The sequence below is a fragment of the Tamandua tetradactyla genome, chromosome 1, assembly GCF_023851605.1.
Source record: "Tamandua tetradactyla isolate mTamTet1 chromosome 1, mTamTet1.pri, whole genome shotgun sequence".
NCBI lineage: Eukaryota > Metazoa > Chordata > Mammalia > Pilosa > Myrmecophagidae > Tamandua > Tamandua tetradactyla.
Genome location: NC_135327.1, coordinates 30,526,110 through 30,546,219, shown reverse-complemented (window position 1 = coordinate 30,546,219; position 20,110 = coordinate 30,526,110). Strand labels below are relative to the sequence as shown.

General features: G+C 39.0%; 1 long non-coding RNA gene and 1 pseudogene across 9 annotated transcripts in view; one reads left to right on the top strand and one right to left on the bottom strand.

Moving 5' to 3' along the window:
- Positions 1 to 20,110, top strand: part of LOC143683947 (uncharacterized) — a 355,121-nt gene that overhangs the window by 42,086 nt on the left and 292,925 nt on the right. For 4 of the 9 annotated variants that reach the window (XR_013175749.1, XR_013175748.1, XR_013175747.1 and 1 more), the window contains exons 4-5: positions 12,575 to 12,682; positions 15,420 to 15,508. The exons of 1 other annotated variant lie outside the window; for it this stretch is intronic. This is a non-coding gene — a long non-coding RNA (uncharacterized LOC143683947). Of the gene's footprint in view, positions 1 to 12,574; positions 12,683 to 15,419; positions 15,509 to 16,137; positions 16,241 to 16,624; positions 16,743 to 20,110 lie in introns of those variants that run through there. 4 more of the 9 variants (XR_013175751.1, XR_013175756.1, XR_013175758.1 and 1 more) reach the window with 4 other exon arrangements.
- On the bottom strand, positions 5,639 to 5,984 carry LOC143678222 (large ribosomal subunit protein eL36 pseudogene; annotated as a pseudogene).

Sequence of the window (20,110 nt, the reverse complement as noted above, 5' to 3'; positions counted from 1 at the left end):
TATTTGAAGCTCCAGACTGATATAGAGCATGGGGAGTAGCATGGGATGGGTATCTGGGCAGAGCTGGGTGCCCTGCTCCCCTTTCAGATATGTCTCACCACCAAATTTGGCCAAGTTTCTTCAGCGCCCATTTCCACACCTCTTAATTCTTTTCAGATGCCTCCCTGCCATCCTTTAAAAATTTCTATATCCATCATCTGCCCACGTAAGACTTACTGTAATAACTTCCTCATTACTGGGGAACTTTTCTCAAGGTACAATGTTACTTTTCAACCCTGCCTCTTTCCTCTGCCCGAAGACATCACTGAAATATATAGACCATCCTACTGCTGTTGTGTCAAATTCAGACTCCTCAACCTTGCTTTTATGTCCTGCCACTAATTAATTCTCACTACCATCCCAGAATGAATCAACCTAGATTCTCATTGTTTTCTTAAACATATCCCTTCAAGCTGCTTTGTTCATCTCTTGCATGTATTCTGCTCATTCCTGACCCCAATTCAGGTATTGTTGTTCTTTTCTACACCAAGTCTTCTGGTGGCTACTCAACACTAAGCCATGCCCCTTGACCCATTTAAGGCTTTCTCCTTCACTTCAGCAGCAGTCTGCTGTGATTCCTGCTCTGTATTCAGCCCTGTTTCATCTGATTGCAACACTTCCATTTCCCTTTGAAGAGGACTCTCTCTTTCTCACCCTTTGTCCATTTATATATATTTATCTATTTAAAAAAATTTTCTTTAATGATTTTTTATTGATATAATCATCTAAGTTGTGCAATCAGTGGTTCACTATATCATCATAAAGCTGTGCATTCATTATTACAGTCAATGTTTGAACATTTTCATTACACCATAAACAATACAAGTAAGGATAAAAATAAAAATAAAGGTAAAAAGAACACCCAAAATATTTCATAACATCCATACCTCCCTATTGTTTCATTTTTTTCTCTTACTCATCTGTCCATACACTGGATAAAGGGAGTGTCAGTCACAAGATTTTCACACTCACACATTCACACCTTTAAAGCTCTATAGTTATTCAATCATCTTTAAGAATCAAGACTATTGCATTACAGTCCAAGAGTTTCAAGTATTTCCCTCTTGCTACTCCAGTACCCCCCAAACTGAAAAGGGATATCTATATACTACATAAGTATACCTCCAGAAAGACCTCTCCACTCTATTTGAAATTATCAGCTACAGGAACTATATTTTGTTTCATTTATCTTTCCCCTTTTGGCAATAAAGATTTATTATTCTCATGATGCCAGGGCCAGGCTTATCTGTGGAAGACATGTCCCATGTTGCCAAGGAGATTTACACCCCTGGGAGTCATGTTCTATGTAGGAGGGTGGACAGTGAGCTCACTTGCAGAGTTGGCTTAGAAAAAGAGGCCATATCTGAGCAACAAAAGAGGATCCTTGGGGGTAACTCTAAGGCATAATCATAAATAGGCTTATCTTCTCCTTTGCAGGAGTAAGTTTCATAAGGGCAAGCCCCAAGATCAAGAGCCTGTCCCATCAAATTGGCAGTCCTAAATGCTAATGAGACTGTCAGGTCTTCCCCAGGTAGGGAAATTTAATATTTCCATCTTCCTCCCCAGTCCCTCAGGGGGACTTTGCAAATACTTTTTATCCTGCCCAGCTTCCTCTGAGATGTACTGGGGCATCACACCAACCTGTAGAAACAAACAAGATCTCTCTTCCTATTCATGGTTCCATGTAATTATGGTGTTCAAAAAAAGCTGACCATACAAGTTAAATTAGATAGTGTGGTATCAAAAATACAAATTTTTAATCAAATAAACATCCTTTCCTTGGTCTCACACAGAAGTTGAAATTTTAGAATACAATCATACTCATTCTTTACCCTTTCATCATACTCATAATAAAATAAGGAGGAAAGATTCATACTATCACAGTCCTCCTTTCTGTAACTGGTCACCTGGTCATAGTTCATATTTATCACTACCTTCTTCCACTACCCATTTCATGTTCCCTTTACCCTCAGCAAGCACTTCAGTTGGCCATGGTTCTTTGCCTGGTGGCATGACCCAAACCTTCATTTCTGAAGTTTCTGGGCCATTGGTAGTTCTTCCTAGATTGGGCTATTGTAGTTTTCCATTGGCTATTGTCACAGGGCATGGGAGTAACAAGAGTTGCCCTAGGGGATTTCCTGTATTCCAGGAAAACTCTTCCTTACCTCCATTTTAGTTGTAGTCTTATTTAACCCTGATAGTCAGTATCAATCACCCCAAACAGTAAAATAATCCCCTTTCATGTCAGTTGATTTAGAGGCATGAGAAGCCCAAAGTGGCAAGGTGGGAGTTTTACCTTCCAGTTCCATGGAATCATTGTTCTGTCTCCTAGTAGGAACATTCCTCCTTTTGGAACTAAGACCTGTAGACCTACTGGACCCATGTGAGATGGACCTGAGCTAAAACTCCATTGATTACCTGAACAATATAAGCCCCGACTCTGGTGGACCAGAGTGATGTTTTGGGTCTCCTGGAATCAGTGTCACTTCTGAGTCAGTGTCTAATAATCCCCGGAATATGTGATCATTTCCTTTTCCCTAATACACAGTTACCCTGGTAAAAGGCTGTAGGGGAAGGCTAGGAGGAAGGTTAATAGTGTAAATTTGGGGCAGTGTAACAGGGTCCTTCCCCAAGGGTACCTGACCCTCCCCTCATTCAAGGGGCTTTGGTTCTGTAAACAGTCTCAAGTCTGGAAATTGAGTAAGGGGCCATAACTCTCTGTTTTTGTAATTCAGGTTAGACTTCTATTCACTTGACCTAGAATTCTTCTGCTTATACAACTCAAACAAGAATTTAGTAGACTGCTTATCTATTTTGCTTCTAGGCACCCCAAGATCTACTAGCCAAGGCCACAAGTCTCTGGGCATCAGGTAATTTTAACTGTGGCTTTGAGTCTTCTGTCCATTATGATAGGCATGCCATCCTTGTCTTTGGCAATTAAGTGTTGCCACCTGGCTTCTGCCAACTCATCCCATTGTGTTTAAGGGTTCTGGCTCAATGACAGCAGTTCCCACAGTAACAGTTCCCTACAGAGCAGGGCAACTACAGAACTCTTCAGAGGCAATGGAGCTAGTCTCATGAATTTATTTCTCCAATTCTGGTGAAAGATGTGTCCTCCAGACATTCCTGGGGTGTGTGAGCAGACTTTCCATGATAAATCCACTCTAACATTCCAATCTCTCTGAGCCTCTGGATCCCCTCATCTGCATTTATTATACCAGAGAAGTTTTGGCATTTTGACCTCGGGTAATGTTGGCCACCTTTTGTTCTATGTTTCAACCAACCATCCAAACAACCTGTTAATGACCTTTCTAACCCCTTGAGCTCCATCATTGAATGCAGAATCTTTGCTTAGTGAGCCCATATCAATAAATTCAGCTGGTACAACTTTATCTTCCTTTCACCATTATTCCACACCCTTAATATCCATTCCCACACATGCATCTGTGATTTCTTTATATGTAAAGGGGAAAACTCATGCAATTCTTTTGGACTATTGCTTACTGCCTCATGGGTCACACTTTGTACCTCGCCTTTTGGGGACTGTTGGGACTTTAGTCTAGTTATAGGTCTTGAAGGAAAGAAGAGGGGTGGGGTCGGTCATGAAAAGAATTAAAAGTGTCTGTCAAGCCACTTACCTCAGAGAATTCTGTAGCAGTTTTATCTGGTGAAATAAGAGTAATTGCTCCAGACAGAGGAGTGAGGGTTGTTTCCCCAGGGCAGATGGTTATAGATTTAGCAGGCACTGAACAGTAAATCTCTTTAGGTGAAGTTTGGATGGGCAGACTGAAGACCATGAAGCTGTTTCCTTAGGGCAGACCATTACAGGTCTATCTAGCAAAGGCTTAGCAGATTCCAGGGTTTCCATCTCTCCATCACCATCATTATCAAGCCATATATCCCCATCTCAAGTTTCAGTATCCCATTCTTTCCCAATCAAAGCCCTTAATTTAACAGCAGACACCCTGAAAGGTTGAGATTTTAGTTTGCATTGTAAATCTGGTACTCGCAAAATGAGGCTCAGTCTCTGATTTTTAGAGATTTCAAATCTGCAACAACAGAAAATAAGGTTTTCTTTCAGGGCACACATAGAAACTTTTGCATCTTTCATACAGCACTTAAGTTGCAAATTCGAAGTCTTCAGCTCATACCTTTTCCTCATAATTGTTATCCAGCATATCTAACAACAACCAGCCAACATCATTCTACCTCTTAATTCCACAAAACTCTGTTAAGGTATCAAAAACACTCTTACCCAGAAACTTGTCTCATATAAGCGTACAATTATCTGAGTGAAATGGTGATATTTTGCATATCTTGGTTGCCAGCTCACGCCATAGACTGTCAGTGCCATCTAGATTATTGGAAACAGAGACACTAGTGCCCTTGAGTCTAATCAGAGTAGAAAACCAATTAGTAAAACCCATTTTTAAGATTGTGTTTCTCAAGAACCAATCCTGGTATCAACCTGTATTAGTCAGAGATTTCTAGAGAAACAGAATTAACAGGAGATTTCTGTAAATATTATATATATAAAAAGAAGTCTCATGCAACTGTGGGAATTCAAGAGTCCAAAATCTGTAGGGCAGGCTATAAAGCTGGCAGCTCCAATGAAGGGTATTTACAAACTCCACAGAACAGGCTGACTGGCTGAAGAAGAAATGAAAAATCTCTCTTCTCCTTTAAAAGACTTCAAGGGAATGGCTAAAACCCAACTGACTGGATTATCTCATTTGAAGGAGATAGTCCCTTCGTTGACTGTAGATGCCATCAGACACAGCTGTAATCAATTGACTGATGAATTAATAAACCAGCCACAAAATATCCTTGCAACAACAGTTGGGCTGGAGCTTGCCTGACCAGACAACTGGGCATCATTACCTGGCCAAGTTGACACCAGAATCTAAATATCACACTTTGTGTCTCAGGTGTCACACAAATACCCAAATTTCCATGGAATGACCAGGTTATACACAGAGAGCTCAGCATCTCAGAATTTGGAAATTACAGTTACAACTCTGGAACAGATGTGATTGCTCTAAAAAGCTCTAAAAACCTATGCTCTTGAGTTCAATTCTCAGAGTTTGCATATTATAGTTAGTCCATAGTAGTGAGAAATTTTAATATCTGTCTTTTTGCTTGTGGCTTAATTCATTCAACATATTATCCTCAAGTTTCATTAGCCTAGTTGCAAGTCTCACAACTTCATTCCTTCTTGCAGCTGCTCAGTAGGCCATTGTAAGAATACATCACAGTTCCCCCTTCCATTCCTCAGGGAGGTTACCCTAATGTCACCTCCATCCATTGCAATTCCAGAACACTACCACCATAAACACCAGTGTGCAAATATCCATTGTGCCCCTGCTTTCGGTTCCTCCAAGTTCACACCTGACTACGGGGTTGCACGATCATACAACAATGTCACCCCTAGTCTCCTGTGAAGCCACCACACTGCCCTCCATCAGGGCTGCACCAGTCTACTTCCTTACCAACAATGAATGGGTACAACTCTCTCTCCAATTTTTTCCAGCACTTGTATCTCTCTGTTCATTTTCTTTCATGGTTTCTGCAAATGTTTTATTACACACAGGTGGGGGGCTCAGTCTTTCTTCACAGCCGCTTTCCTCTCGGCAGCCAGGACCTTGCTCAGCTCATCTCTTTTTCTCTTGGCATCAGATGAGCATCCTGACGCTTTTCTTGATGAACTTGAGGGCCCTCTTTTCCTTGGAGACCTTGAGCAGCTGCATGGCTCACTGCTTGCAGGGGGCAAAGCTGCACACCTCCCAGATCATGTCTGGTGTGAATGTGGTGTGCTTGGTGAGGCACCTGCAGTGGTGACTGCACCTTGGCTTGCTCACGATCTTGAATATCTCATGGCTGTTGTTGCGGCTGAGGGCCATGGGGCAGTACGAGCCATGGTTGACTGGCAGAAGGGCTCTGTTCATTTTTAAGCAGTTTCATTTTCACATCACGCAATCCAACCTAAGTTAAAAAATCAGTGGTTCCAAGTATAATCATATAGCCATGGCATCACCACTACAATCTACATAAGGACATTTCCATTTCTTCAACAAAGAATCCCATGCCCCTCCCCTATATCCCCATCTTACTGACATTTTGCTTTGGCTTATTGCCTTTGTTACATTCAATGGAGGCATTATCACAATATTATTGTTAACTGTAGACCCTACTAAGCATGATTATATTCCCCCCATACCATCCCATTTTTAACACCTTGCAATGTTGACATTCGTTTGTTCTCCCTTACACAAAAACATTCTTATATTTGCACATTTAATCATCGCCATTGTCTGCTCGAGGCATCACTAACTTATATTGTTAGTCTTTATCCTATATCTTGCCTTTCATGATCAGATGAGAATTAGTCTCCAGACTTGTGCTGGAATTGTAGGGAAGGAGAAAGTTCCAACCTACCTTCCCTCCCCACCTGCAAGGCTTGCTAAACTCACAGGACCTAAGGCCTGAGCTGGTGAGCAACTTAACACCACATTAAAAGAAACATTCATTTCACTAGCAATGAAGTCATCATAGAGAAAAAGCAGACTTGAAAAGTGGAGAAATAGTTCCTAGATGCTTGTATCCAACCATGCCAGAAAGCACTGCATGGACTTTCCTACCAGTTACTCAGATCATGTCCAGTTAGGTTTCTACCCCCTATTGCTGAAGGAGTACTGATTAACATAAACATGTCTCAGACCATATGCTAGATGTTTCCACATCATAACTCACCCTAACGATGAATTAAGTTCAACAACAATCCTATGAAGTGGGCATAATCACACAGAATCAGAAATGGAATTAGTTTCAATACCTGCATATGCCATTTTTCTCCCAATGTCCAACTTTTCCATTGTTTTTATCGATTCATTGCTATGTCCTGATTTTAACAACCATTTTCCAGTTTTTCTGTGTCTGCTCATATGTATCAATCACATAAACCAACACAGATATAAGAAGGACCAAAATGCATTGTGTAATGCACACTGTCCTGCATGGAAACATTTTTACTTCCACTTTGGCTAATGCATTTTGCTTTCTAAACTCACACATCAGAACCTGATAATACTGTTAACCTTGAGGTATCATAAGCCTGAGTCCCACAAGGTCAGGGTTTATCTGGGACATCACCAGTGATAGACAGCCTGCCATGCAAACAATTTTGGTCATTTTTAGTCCATTGAAAGGTGCTGGCTTGATACCAGAGACACAGCTAGTGCCAAGATACAATCCACAACATCCCCTTGTACCTTATGCAGACTAAAGAAACTGGATTTATTCCCAATTTGATAAAAAAAAGGAACAAAGTGCTAATCTATCAAATGAAGATAGAAATATTTTTCCAAGTGATTGACTTTTCAGCACTATTTTAAGTGAACTGTCCTTAGGAAAGCAGCCTGAGATATAATTTTACTGTCACATAAAATGTCGTGTTATATTTTGGTCAAATACATTGTATGTTTTGACAGCCCCTCCACCCTTTTTTCATTTTAAATGGAAGGGATTTCTTGACATGCAACCTTTAATCTTGATGCATGATACCTGTGTTTGCTCTATCTCATGAGCAGATGCAACTTAACAGATGCAGGATGCTAAGGGCATTTGGCATTCACACCCTCTCCAGGCAATGAAAGCTGCTGTTTTGTGTGAAGGCAAAAAGAAAAAGAATTGGAAATGAATATAATAATGAAAAAAAAATCTTCCTTTTTCTTCCTCTAGAGACAAAGGAGGTACTTTATGGTGAATACCAGCATACGTAAAATAGAAGAGGAAGAAAAAAGGAGAGAAAATTATTGCCTTCTTTGAAGTCATTTCATATTTTATAATACAGAAATATGATTTGTATGGGTTATTTTTAAGTGAAATGAGGAAGAGAAAAGAACTTTGATGCAATATATATTAAATAAGATTTTCTTAATTTTTGAAGCATTAAGGTAATTTTTTTCTTTCCTATCCAAGAAAAAATTTGATCTGAGATAAAAGACTCAAATTGCTTTCCTTTCATGCTCACCTTTAATTTATGTCAATTTTTATTGGAACTGAACTATCAGGAATGATGAAATTTGAATTCTCTCTCATCATTCCCATAACTAAATATATAATTATTATTATCTTATGTTGTCCTGCAAATCTGGGTTCCTAGAAGTGATTACTGAATTACTGTCATCCTAAAAATGCCATTCTAAGTGCCATGTCCTATTTTTAGAGAAGGAAAATCACTTCTCTCTGAAAGTACAATGTGGGTGGTGGTGTAGATGGTGAAATGATACTAACTTCAATATAGATGGGTTGGGTTGTAATAAAACCAGGAAGTCTTCTTATTCTGAGGAACAGTGGGAAGCCTGACATAGATCGAAGCCTGGGAAATGGCAAATCCATTAATAGAGAAAACCACAAAGACCTGAGTGTAATATACACTAATACACAGACACTACTCAGAGTCCCAGGCCTGGTTTCCTGCTGTTCCCACTAGAAAAAGTCGGAATGAGCTTTTTTCCTGTTATCAAATTTGACAGCTAGACCCAACTCAAGAATCCTTCCAGTGTTAACAAATGTTGCGTGTTCAGTTTGTTACCATTTTCACCTTTTTGAGGACTCAGAAAATGTTGGGGTAGGAGGAAGGTATTAACCCTATTTTCAGTTAGAAACTGAATATCGAGCCTATTGTCAAAAATGGCTTGCTCTCTGATCCATCCAAAGGCAGATGATGGCTCTTCTCGTTTCTTTTACTGAAAAGAGTTTGGAGGGCCTGTTTTTGAAAATTTTAAAGCTTTGTGATGCACAGCCTAACAAAATAAGCACAGATAATTGGAAGAAATTATCCAAAGTAATTACCTAGGAATTTAGCTGCTGTGAAAATTTTCTCTTTAGCATTCTATACACCATGTTGGTCGTAGGAAAGGGCAGAAAATACTTCCTAACACAAGTAGCTTAGTGATCATTGTTAAAAAAAACTAAGAATAATCATTTCAGATTTTGGGGACTAATATTAATATATTTTACTTGTGTGAAAGTAGCTATAATTCATCTAGGAAATTCCAATATTTATGGTGATGACAATGACAACAATAATCATGTTTGATGTGTTTGCAATGATATTCTATAATTTTCCTTACCATCCTGTGAGCTGGGCCTTCTCATTTTCCCACAAATAGGGAAAATGAGGTCTGTAGAGGTTACTCGCCCAAGGTACCAAGCTGGCAAATGTAAGACACAATTCAAGGCCAGATTGTCTGATGATGAGCCCATATGATTATTTCCTACGTGATGCAGCTTCACAATGTAATTTTCACTACAAAGAGTAGACATATCTGTATTGATGTCAGACAATTAAACAAATGGAAACATCCTGTACTCGCAACTGATGATAGAATTGTTTAAACCTCAACCTTTATGGAACGGCTAACATTTCAAACAAGGATAGAGGGTGTTTTCATTATTTCTTAGTATTACAACAAAGAACTGTAATTTCTGACACACACAGGACTCAGACACAAAGTTTCATGTGCATTTATTATAATGAGCATGGGAGATGGACTGCTGATCTTTAAGAAACTCATATTGTTTTCATTGGGAAGGGAAATGGAGTCACAGAGTGATCCTCAGACTACACTTTGCATCAAAATCAACCCTGAAATTTGAGTCAGGTTTGGGGAGACTAGATGCCTGGACCTTGGGAAGCTGGAGGAGGGCCACAGTGGTCAGGTTCAGTTGGAGATAACTCTGTTCTCTTCCCCCATGAAGAGCATGAGGTGCTAAAGCTGCTGGCTTTGGTTTAAGAGCAAGAGGAGCCTAATGTATTTAATTGTTCCTGGGGCAGGGCAGTTCTTACACTTGACCACGTGTCTGAGTCACCTGGAAAGCTTGTTAACACACAGGTGGCTGAGCCCTCCCACAAAATTTCTGATTCAGTAGATCTGTCTGGGTCCCCAGAATTTGCATTTTTCCAACAAGTTTCCAGGTGATGCTGTTGATGCTTGTCTAGGAACCACATTTTGAGAACTACTGGTGGAGGAGATGCTGTCAGTTCCACACACATATCCCCTGGAAGTTTTCAGCTATTTCCTGTGCACCAGTTCCCTGTGTGCTTCTCTTCCTAGCACCAGCATGACTTTTTGTCTAAGGACTATTCTCTAGCTGCCCCAGTAGGGGCAACCATAAGTCCCCCTTGGGCTAACACTTGACCAATGACTGATAATACAGTGACCAGGGAGACTCTGAGGCATGAGTCATTGCTAAGTCCAGACTTCTCTGGGAAACCTGAACCAAGGTTACCCTACAAGGGACTTTGCTTGGCATTGCTCCTTTCTTGGCTTCTTCCATTCCCAGTCCAATGTTCTCATGCCTCTACCAGTTTTTCCATGAACCCTTATATATATATGGATTATGGATTGTTTCATTACTTTTATTTTTTTCTTTTTTTGTGAAAAATAACATATATGCAAAAAAGCATTAAGATTCAAAGCACATCATAATAATTAGTTGTAGAACACATTTTAGAGTTTGGTGTCGGTTACAATTCCACAATTTTTGGTTTTTACTTCTAGCTGTTTTAAGATACTGAAGACTAAAAGAAATATCAATATAATAATTCAGCAATCATTTGTTAAACTCTATATTCTCTGCATAAATCTACCATCACCTTTAATCTTTCTCTCACTCTTTAGGGGTATTTAGGCTATGCCCGTTCCAACTTTTCAATGTTGGAAGGGGTAGTTGATCATATGGGATATGGAGATGGAACTAGTTGATGTTCTAGAGAGGCTGGCCCCTCTGCATTTCAGACTTATCAGGTCCAGGGACCCATCTGAAGGTTGTAGGTTTATGGAAAGTCATCCTAGTGCTTGGAACCTTTGTAGACTCTTATATAGTGTCCTAAATGTTTTTTAGGATTGGCAGGAATGGTTTTGGCTGAGGTTTGGCAAGTTATGATAGGTAGCAATGTCGAATTGAAGCTAGAGTTAGAGTGACCTCCAGAGTAGCCTCTTGACTCTATTAGAACTCTCTCAGCCACTGGTAACTCATTTGTTATACTTCTTTTCCCCAGGATGGCATTGTTGATCCTATAGTGCCAGGGCCAGGCTCATTCCTGGGAGTCATCCTTCACACCGTCAGGAAGACTTTCACCCCCGGATGTCATGTCCCACATAGTGCAGAGGGCAATGATTTTACTTGCAGTGTTGGGCTTAAAGAGAGAGAGAGGCTACATCTGAGCAATAAAAGAGATCCTCAGAAGTTGCTCTTAGGCATTCCTATAGGTAGGTTAAGCTTCTCTGCTACATACATTAGCTTCAGAAGAACAAGCCTCAAGATCAAGAGCTTGGGCATATTGATTTGGGTTTACATTAAGTTTGACCCAGTATCAGTGGTAAAGTTTAATAGTTCCATATTTTTTCTCCCATGCCTCAAAGGACTTTGCCATACTTTCTGATTATCTGCTTAATATATTCTAAGATGTATCCAGGCATTCCATTAGACCAAGGTTACCCTACAAGGGACTTTGTTTGACATTGCCCATTTCTCAGCTTTTTCCATTCCCAGTCCAATGTTCTCATGCCTCTACCAGTTTTTCCACAAACCCATATATATATATATATATATATATATATATATATATATATATATATATATATATGGATTAAAGAATTAAAGGCCCTCATTCTTATTCTAGGCTCCCTGTGTTTGGATTGTTTAAATGATCTATCCAGAAACATTGGGTTAGATTATGTGCTACAGATAATTTAAGTTATGGACAAAATAAACATTTATTCTTTTGGTCTCAAGGAATAGATGAGGTTCTAAAATATAGACAATGTCTTCCTTACCCTTGTATTCTGAATTACCTTAATCCTGACGTGATTGACTTCACTCTTATCTCTAAATACTAGATTATACATATTAAAAACAGTTTCTTAAAATCCAGAAATAATAATTACTACTCTGAAACAAATGTGACTGCTATAAAAGCCTATAATCTAGGCCCCTGCTTTCTTATAAGTATTTTCCAAATGAGGCCATACTATATTTGCTCTTTTGTTTCTGGCTTATTTTGCCTCACCAAATGTCCCACAGGTTCATTCACAATGTTGCATGCCTCCCAACTCTGCCACGGACCCTTTTTTTAATAGATCACTTTCCCACAGACCTTCAGAGAGCCCTGCCTAAGACCTAAATGCCATTGACAGTTAACGTGAGTTTTTCTGCTTGTGAGGGGAGCCTGGGTATTATAAGAAGAGGTATAACAAGAATTGCCCTTCCTCCTCAGCTCTGCCTTGGGGTGGGAGTGGAGGTGTGAGAACAGCTGGGGGAGCCATGGGACACCCAGGACAAGCAAAAGCCACCCAGAGGGGCTGCAACTACTCTCGCTCCCCAAAGCTCCACCCTACATTCTCTGCACGTTTGGGAGCAGGGGACATGCTGGCCATTCTGCACGCAATTTCATTTCTGCTTCAGACTTCAAATACCTTGAGTTCAGGGATTCTTCTTCACTGTCTCTTTTAACTGTTATATTTTTAAGCCTTAGGAAGACCCAGCACACAGAAGGCACTCAAATACCTATTGAATGAATACGTCTTGAGATATCAAATATTGGAAAGTGGTTAAAAAACGAGAGCCAGGTTTTGCAGTGAGTACTCAAGTGTTGGGAATGTGCATCATTGAGAATTTACATTGAGTATACATGTGCTGTCTTCTGCTCATCTCTAAGCAACCTACCTACTGCATTTGGCCTCAAAAATAGGATGCCAAACCCTGAAGCACATTACCACACAAAGCTTGCAGCACTGTTTTTTTTTTCTATTTCCTTCTTTCACAATTACATTACAATGAAATCAGCTTGAGCATTCACATAGTTTTCATCTTTAAAACACTTTGCAGTATTTGATGCCTTAAAATTTATTCGTTCAACAGATATTTAAATGCCTACTACATGCTGAATGCTTCTAAGATTTAGGAATAGAGTAGCTCACAAAACAGTAAGAATCCTTGACCTCAAAGAGTTTATATTCTGATGCAGACATGAAATCGTTTGCAAACTGGCAAATGTGACCCATACATGTGCAAAGGAAAGAACAAAACTCATTTTAAAGTTTCATGTAAAAAAATCCATTCTTCTGCTTCCAAAATAAAGGCAAATTAAGGAAATAAAAATGGCTTTGGTCCCATTAGCATTCCTCTTGGGACTTGGCGCTTGCTCTTTCCCCAGCTTGGATGGATTCTGCCCTGAAGCATTTCTAGGTTTGCTCTTTCCCTTTGTTCTAGTCACTTCCTCAGTGACTTCCCTGGTCCTGATTCCACTGTTGGCAACCTCTCCTCCCCCCCACCCCACACCTGACCTGTGCTTTTTCCTTCAGAGCACTTACCATTCTCAGACTTTTGTGGCCATTTATTTCGTTATTCGTTTATTTTTTGTCTCCCCTCACTAAAATGTAAGCTCCACATAGCCAGTGTCTTTACCTTATTAATTGCTAGATCTTCCATGCCACAGCAGGCACTCGACTAAACAGTGATTGGATTTCATGGCCATCTGAATTTAAAAATTTAAATGGACATTTTGAAGCTAATTTTTGCACATACAATTTTTTTGTAAAACTCATTTTTTTTAGTCTGAATCACTCTTTTATCTATACATTGACAGGGCCATCTGTTAATTTGCAGTTGTAATTGTTTATGTAGATGGATGTTAAATTATAGACCTGACCAAGAAAACATAGCAGATCTTGCTAACATCCTTTGCCAATGACCTTTTGCTGTTCATTTTAGGCCCTAGATCAGTTATTTAGCTTAGAAGCCACTGTGTAAATCAGTTGAATTGTCCACAATGACTATTTCAGAGGAGTTTTGTTATGCCATGAATGTTTTGTATCAGTGATGTGAAATGTCTTTGAGGTTTAAGGAAGCTGGCTTTCCCCTTGCTACTAGTCCCAGGTATCTTAAAGCCAAACTCAAGATATTATAAAAGAATATTTCTGGAAAGGGAATCTATGCATTCACCATAGACACCCCGGCTGTGTTCTAGACACATTGCTCCAATTCTGGAAAATTCATTTGACTCTTTTTTGATGATATTAAAAATTACTGATTGCATATGTAGAATGGAATGAGTTCTAAATGTTGTGTTAGTTCATTTTTTTTTAATTAATAAAAAAAAGCAGAAAAAAATAGTTTCTCAAGCACATCATAAATTTTTGATCAAATTGATTTTCACTGCCAATCAGATGGATGGTAAGAATCTGTTTCAGTGATTTGTCTAGTTTTTGGCATTATGTAACTTGGAAGCAAAAAAAGCATGCCAGCTACACTTAGAATTTGTCATCTGTGATAAATGTCTACCAATTATTTTTCTTAATTTAGAATTTGTCACACCTTTCATAAAAGGGAGGTCATCACAACATTTTCAAACCTAACAAGGAATTGAAGTACACTTTTACTTTATTAAGATCTGCACAGTGTTTAATAGACTTTTTGATTGTTGTGCAGAGTAGCAGACATCTATGGTTTTTTCATGCTCAGCATTTATTTCCCAATCTGGACCCTCCATTCCATTTTTCTTTGGAAGCTCGCCTGCCCCTAAGCCCAGGCCATGTGATTAGGTGTGGGTAACATCCCTGGTCTCTCTTTAATCAAGAGAGGGGGACACATGATCCAGGTCAGCCAATCAGCATGTTCTAATCCCAGAAATGAGTCTTTGATTCAGAATGGGCATGCGATTCAAGCTGGTTTAATGAGCTTAAGTCCTACGCTATTCTCTGAAGCTACCAATAAAGAGGTATGTTCATTCTACTAGACTAGGAACTGTGAGGATACAGGTCTGAAGCATCTGCAGCCATTACATGGAAAGAGCCTGCCTGAAAGGGAAGGCAGCACAGCAGAAAGTAGAGTTGAAAGATGGAGGGAGAGGGGGAGAGGAAGACATTTGATAACACTGTTTGAGTCCTAGATCCACCTATGCCAAAAGGTACACCCGCACTCCAAGAATCTTTCAATTATTTAGATTATTTTATTTTTCACTTAATCTGTTTTGACTTGAGTTTCTGTCATTTGTTCCTGAAAAATTGCTGACCACTAGAGTTAGAGTTATTAAAGCCAAAGACAGCAATCTAATTCTTTCAGACGTTTAGCATGATATTAGGAATTAATATGTCCCACAGGCCCAAAGTTTCTAATTTAATTACATATTTTATGTGAACAATTTATGAATACAAATTCTTATAGCTAAAGCATTCTCATTTATCCTAAAGATTTCCACATTTGCCAGTAGCTTTGTGACATTTCCCATTTCCAAGATGGGATGAAACTAATATTAGGGAAACCTGAACCATAAGAAGTTTATATTTCCACATGTATTTCCAATTTATTTCTAGCCTAACTCAGAAGGAAAGAAGAGGCAGATCACCATATAATCTATTCAATTTCAATTTCTAAAGAGGCTGCTGCTGATCAAAGGATACTCGTGAGTAGCACATTTCCATAAAATGAATTTTGACAACTTTCCCCCAAATGTGTGTCTTACTTTAGCTTTTGATTTGAAAGGGAAAATGGAGGTTGGCTGGAAAGATAAATGAAAATGATACTGACAGTGTATGAGGCTTCCAAATAGTCTGCGTCTTAGAATTTCTATAGTTTTCCAAGGCAGGCCTTAACCTAGTATTTTTAATCTAGTATGTGTATCACTGCTTCCTACTCAATGGTTTGTCTAAAAGAGCCTTTATATTTCCTCAGGGTAATAGAGGTCTCAAAGGAGCACCTCCCTTCCCTATCCCCAATTTAATTTCAGAAAGATCAAACCTGCTGATTTCATTGTCTGGGCATCCTTCATATATGTACTAAAATACCTAAATTTCTTTTAGCTACTGCTACCCTAAATTCCACCCGACTATATGCTTTAGACCAACAGTCTGGAGGGTAACTGGATTTGGATCAATATATTTGTATAGACACCAAGGTTTGCCTTCCTTTTTTAAGATCACATCCCAAAAGGTAGACTACTAATACCTAATTAATTTTTAGGAGATCTTGATTGTCTCCTTGCATCAACTGAAAGACAATCTTGGTTGATTGTTTATTATTTCCCACTTTCAGACATTTGTAGCAAGCTCATCTTGATTATGTGAAAAATCTGACTAATTTGGGATCCAGCTCATGGAGACACTGCAATTGTATAGTAAGACAAAGCCATAATCACAAATTTAACAATATACTTGTGTACAGTGAATCAAATATAATTTTAATTTTTTCAATGGTCAATTTTGGCTTAGTATTCAGAAACTATTGTTTATGATAAATTTACTGAACAAACATGAAATATTAGTTATATGACATAAAATATATATTCCTAGTTATTCAAATCAATTTATTAACTTTGAATTTCCTGCTTTGTGACATCTCCCTTGCCTACTCTCCAAAATTCAGAACTTCTATTCTCTAATGTTAAGTTCAGCTATTGTGTGTGGGATTGATTCAAGTGACTTAATCAACTCCTGAGAGGTGTTGGAATTCTAATAGAAACACTTGTGAAACCTAGCGATGCTTCAATATTCCTCCATTCATTAGAACATTATGTCTTTAGGTCAACTGAATCAGCCTTGCTCCAGAAGGGGTTTCATGCAGAACCTCCAATAGAAGGAATGCTTGCTTCAGTTCTATCCTTCTCCTACCCTCTCCAGGTGTATTAGCTATCTTTTGCTGTGTAATAAATTATCCTGAAATGTAGAAGCTTATGCAACAGACATTTATTATCTCAGAATTCTTCTGGGTCAGGGATGGGGCATAGCTGAACTGGGCTTCTCCTGTTCAGGTGTTTCACAAGGCTGCAACTCAAGTATGGAATGGAACTAGGGTTCACCCAGGATTGGAGTGGGAGAGAATCTGCCTCCAAGCTCACCCACTGATTGTTGGTAGGGCTTGGAAGATTCATTTGCAAGCTGATTCATGTGGCTGTTGGTAGGTTTTAGGTTCTCTGTCTCACCCATGGCTGGACTCACCCATTCCCACCCACATGTGCCTCTCTGTAGAGCTACTCAAAACATGGAAGCTTGCTTCCCCCAGAGCAAGGGCTCTGTGAAAAAGAATAAAAATGTTGGGAATCAAAGTCCATTTGTAAGCTAAATCTCTGAAGAGGCATCCCATACTTTTTGCCATATTCTCTTCATTAGAAGCAAATTAGTAGGTCCAGCCCACATCAAGATGAGGAGATTGCACAGAACCTGAATACCAGTAGATGGGGGAATTACTGGGAACGTTATAGAACCCTTCATACACATTGGTGGGTGAATTAGTTAAAATGTTAGCATTCAGTCTCCAGTGTCTTGGAGCAGCTAAAAGAAAAAAATGAAAAATTGTGGAACTGTAACCCATACCAAACTTTAAAATCTATTCTATAGCTGCCTGTTAAAATGTACTTGGATATTTATTGCTTTTTTGTGTATATGCTACATTTCAAAATAAAAAAAAGTTTAAAAAAGTTTCCTAAGGAAGTAGAACAAAAAAAGTGAGCATTGAACATTGGGGTCAGGCAGTCCTGGGTTTAAATCCAAACCTTTTTTTCAACCTACGTGATTTGCGCAGGTTTATAAGCATCCATCAGCCTCTGTTTTCATGTACTAAAATGGATACAATAATTCTTTCTTACTAGGCTTGTGGTATTAATTAGGTATATCATGTCACATTGGAACTTTCTCACATAATGCCTAGTACATAGTAAATATTCAATAAAACATATTTTTTCCTGTTTCTCTCTTCTCCATAAAGCACCATAAACCTTCCAGCTTTGCTAGGACTTCTTCATTGCATTAGTAAGAGCACTGTGCTTGGCCAAATTTTCTGCTTGAATGCAAATTCTGGTTCTCTTAACTTCCAGCTGCATGAACCAAGACAACACATTCACATCTCTAAAATGCTGTTTCCCAAATTATTAAATGGGGAAAGTAAAGTTCATAGGATTTTATTTTGAGAATTAAATAAGATAAAATGTGCAATGAGTTAAAGATACACTTGGCAGATGATAAGTGATCAATATGTGACAATTCACATTTATATTCAATAAAATTATCAATCAAATTGGCCATTATTATTATAATATGGGCCCTAGCAAAAGAATATTCAAAACCTACTTTGAGGACTTCACCCATACCCAAGGTCTCTTCCATTCTTCTCTATCCCTTCCCAAAATACCAGCTCAATAAAATTCTCTCTATGTAGCATGGGATTTCTTTTACAAAAGCAGTGATTTGACTATAAATTGGAGTAAACATAGGATGAAGAAAATCAGACTTGGACCACAGACTAAGCTATATTCAGTAAGCCAAGAGGCAGAGAAAGTAGAGAGAAATCATGATTGTTCCCTGGGGAAACCAAAAAGAATGGAGGAAGGAAATAGCATGATCACCAAGGGCTGTCCAGCACCACATACCCTATGTAAGGTTGCTGTGTGGCTGGAGAATGAGCCTCGAGAAAAACCAATTTCTCTTTGAACTAATCACCCCAATTCTGTTGGAATTTTATGTCTACTTATGACAGGGAGGGAAGAGGAGGAGCTTCTTCAATGAGGACGCTGTTCAATTCGTATCATCTGAGGCAAGGAATGTGAAATGGTGATTTGAAAAAACACATGCCAATTATGTTCCCGATTTCTTGTTTACTCTTTTCCTCTCTACTTTCTCACCCCTCAACCTTTTGCCCTACCCCATCTAAACTGCTTCCAAAGAAAACATGCTTGTCCTAGAGAACATATTGGGAAATTCACATTCATCTTTGAAAACCATTTTCCCCCTTGTTGTACCCTGTCAGGCTTGGCAAAATCAAAACGGGACCATGTGGTGCTCTGAAAATGAAGTCAGTTAAGGTGCATTGTTTCAACCTCGACTGCAGAAATGATTGCCTGGAGGAAAGTGTAGCAGGTTATGACCTGAAATTTTAAGGAAGAGGTTTCCTAGACTGTGTCTGTCTGTTTTCAGGCTTGGTCATGAGTGTGGGGTCACCTTTTGATTATTTATGTGGTTACCACCCTCACCCCTTGTGTGCAGCAGGGACTGAGCTATTGAAAATGGGACTCAGAAGAAAAGAGAGAGAGAGAGAGAGACACAGTGGATTTCTGTGAGCCACACCAGGAATCTGTCTTAAACACAGAGAAGCATGGGTTAAGGTTGGCGCTCAGGACAGACTGTGAGCTACTCTCACTTCTGGTGCACAACACTCTAAGCGGGGCAGGGTGGCAGCCAACAGCATGTACACTATTTTATTGCTTTGCTATGCCTTGGTCTGTTTGGTTCTTGAGTCTCTTTTTCTATGTAGAGCTTCTGAATTGAATAAAAAAAATTATTTCTGATTCCACCCCACTATCCTTCCCTGTATATATGGATTGGCTTTGAGCTTTCAGTGATCCACACAAAATAAGAATGGAGACAGAGGGGCAGAACTGGTTACAGATTCTGGAATCAGAATTAAACTGGCTTCTACACTCCCTGGATTTAGAGCCTTGAGTGAGTTTCCCAATGGCTCTATGCCTTAGTTGTCTCATCTGTAATATGAGCATACTACTAGTCAGAGAATCGTGAGGACTGTATTTTTAGTTAAGCAGAAATCCTAGTGCCAATTCATAGCAAGTGTCCAATCAAGGTTAGTTTCACTTGCTTTGAATTTGAACCACAATTTGTAGTTTGTGCCATCAGAAGTCTGTCTCCTTAGATGCCACAAGCCTTTGGCAGATTGCATTTTAATAATAATTCTTTTTTGTTTGTCAGTGTTTAAAATTTACAACTATTTCCTATAAGTTCTGGCAAATACTAATATAGTTGGGCAACTAATACTATTGGGTGTTTCCTTGCGTCTCTTTATTCCTGATTTTTGTAACGTTTATTTTTCCCCTTACTCCTCACCTTTGCCTGATTATTTCATTATTTACTGATTTTCTTATTCTAATGTTTCTCTTCATCCTTCACTGGAAGTTGTATATCCTATTCCTTTTCAATATTTCATTCCGTCCCAAGTCATTAAAGGACTTCACAATACTCGAGCTCTGATTAGACCCTCACAAAATATATGCTTTTGTTGAGTA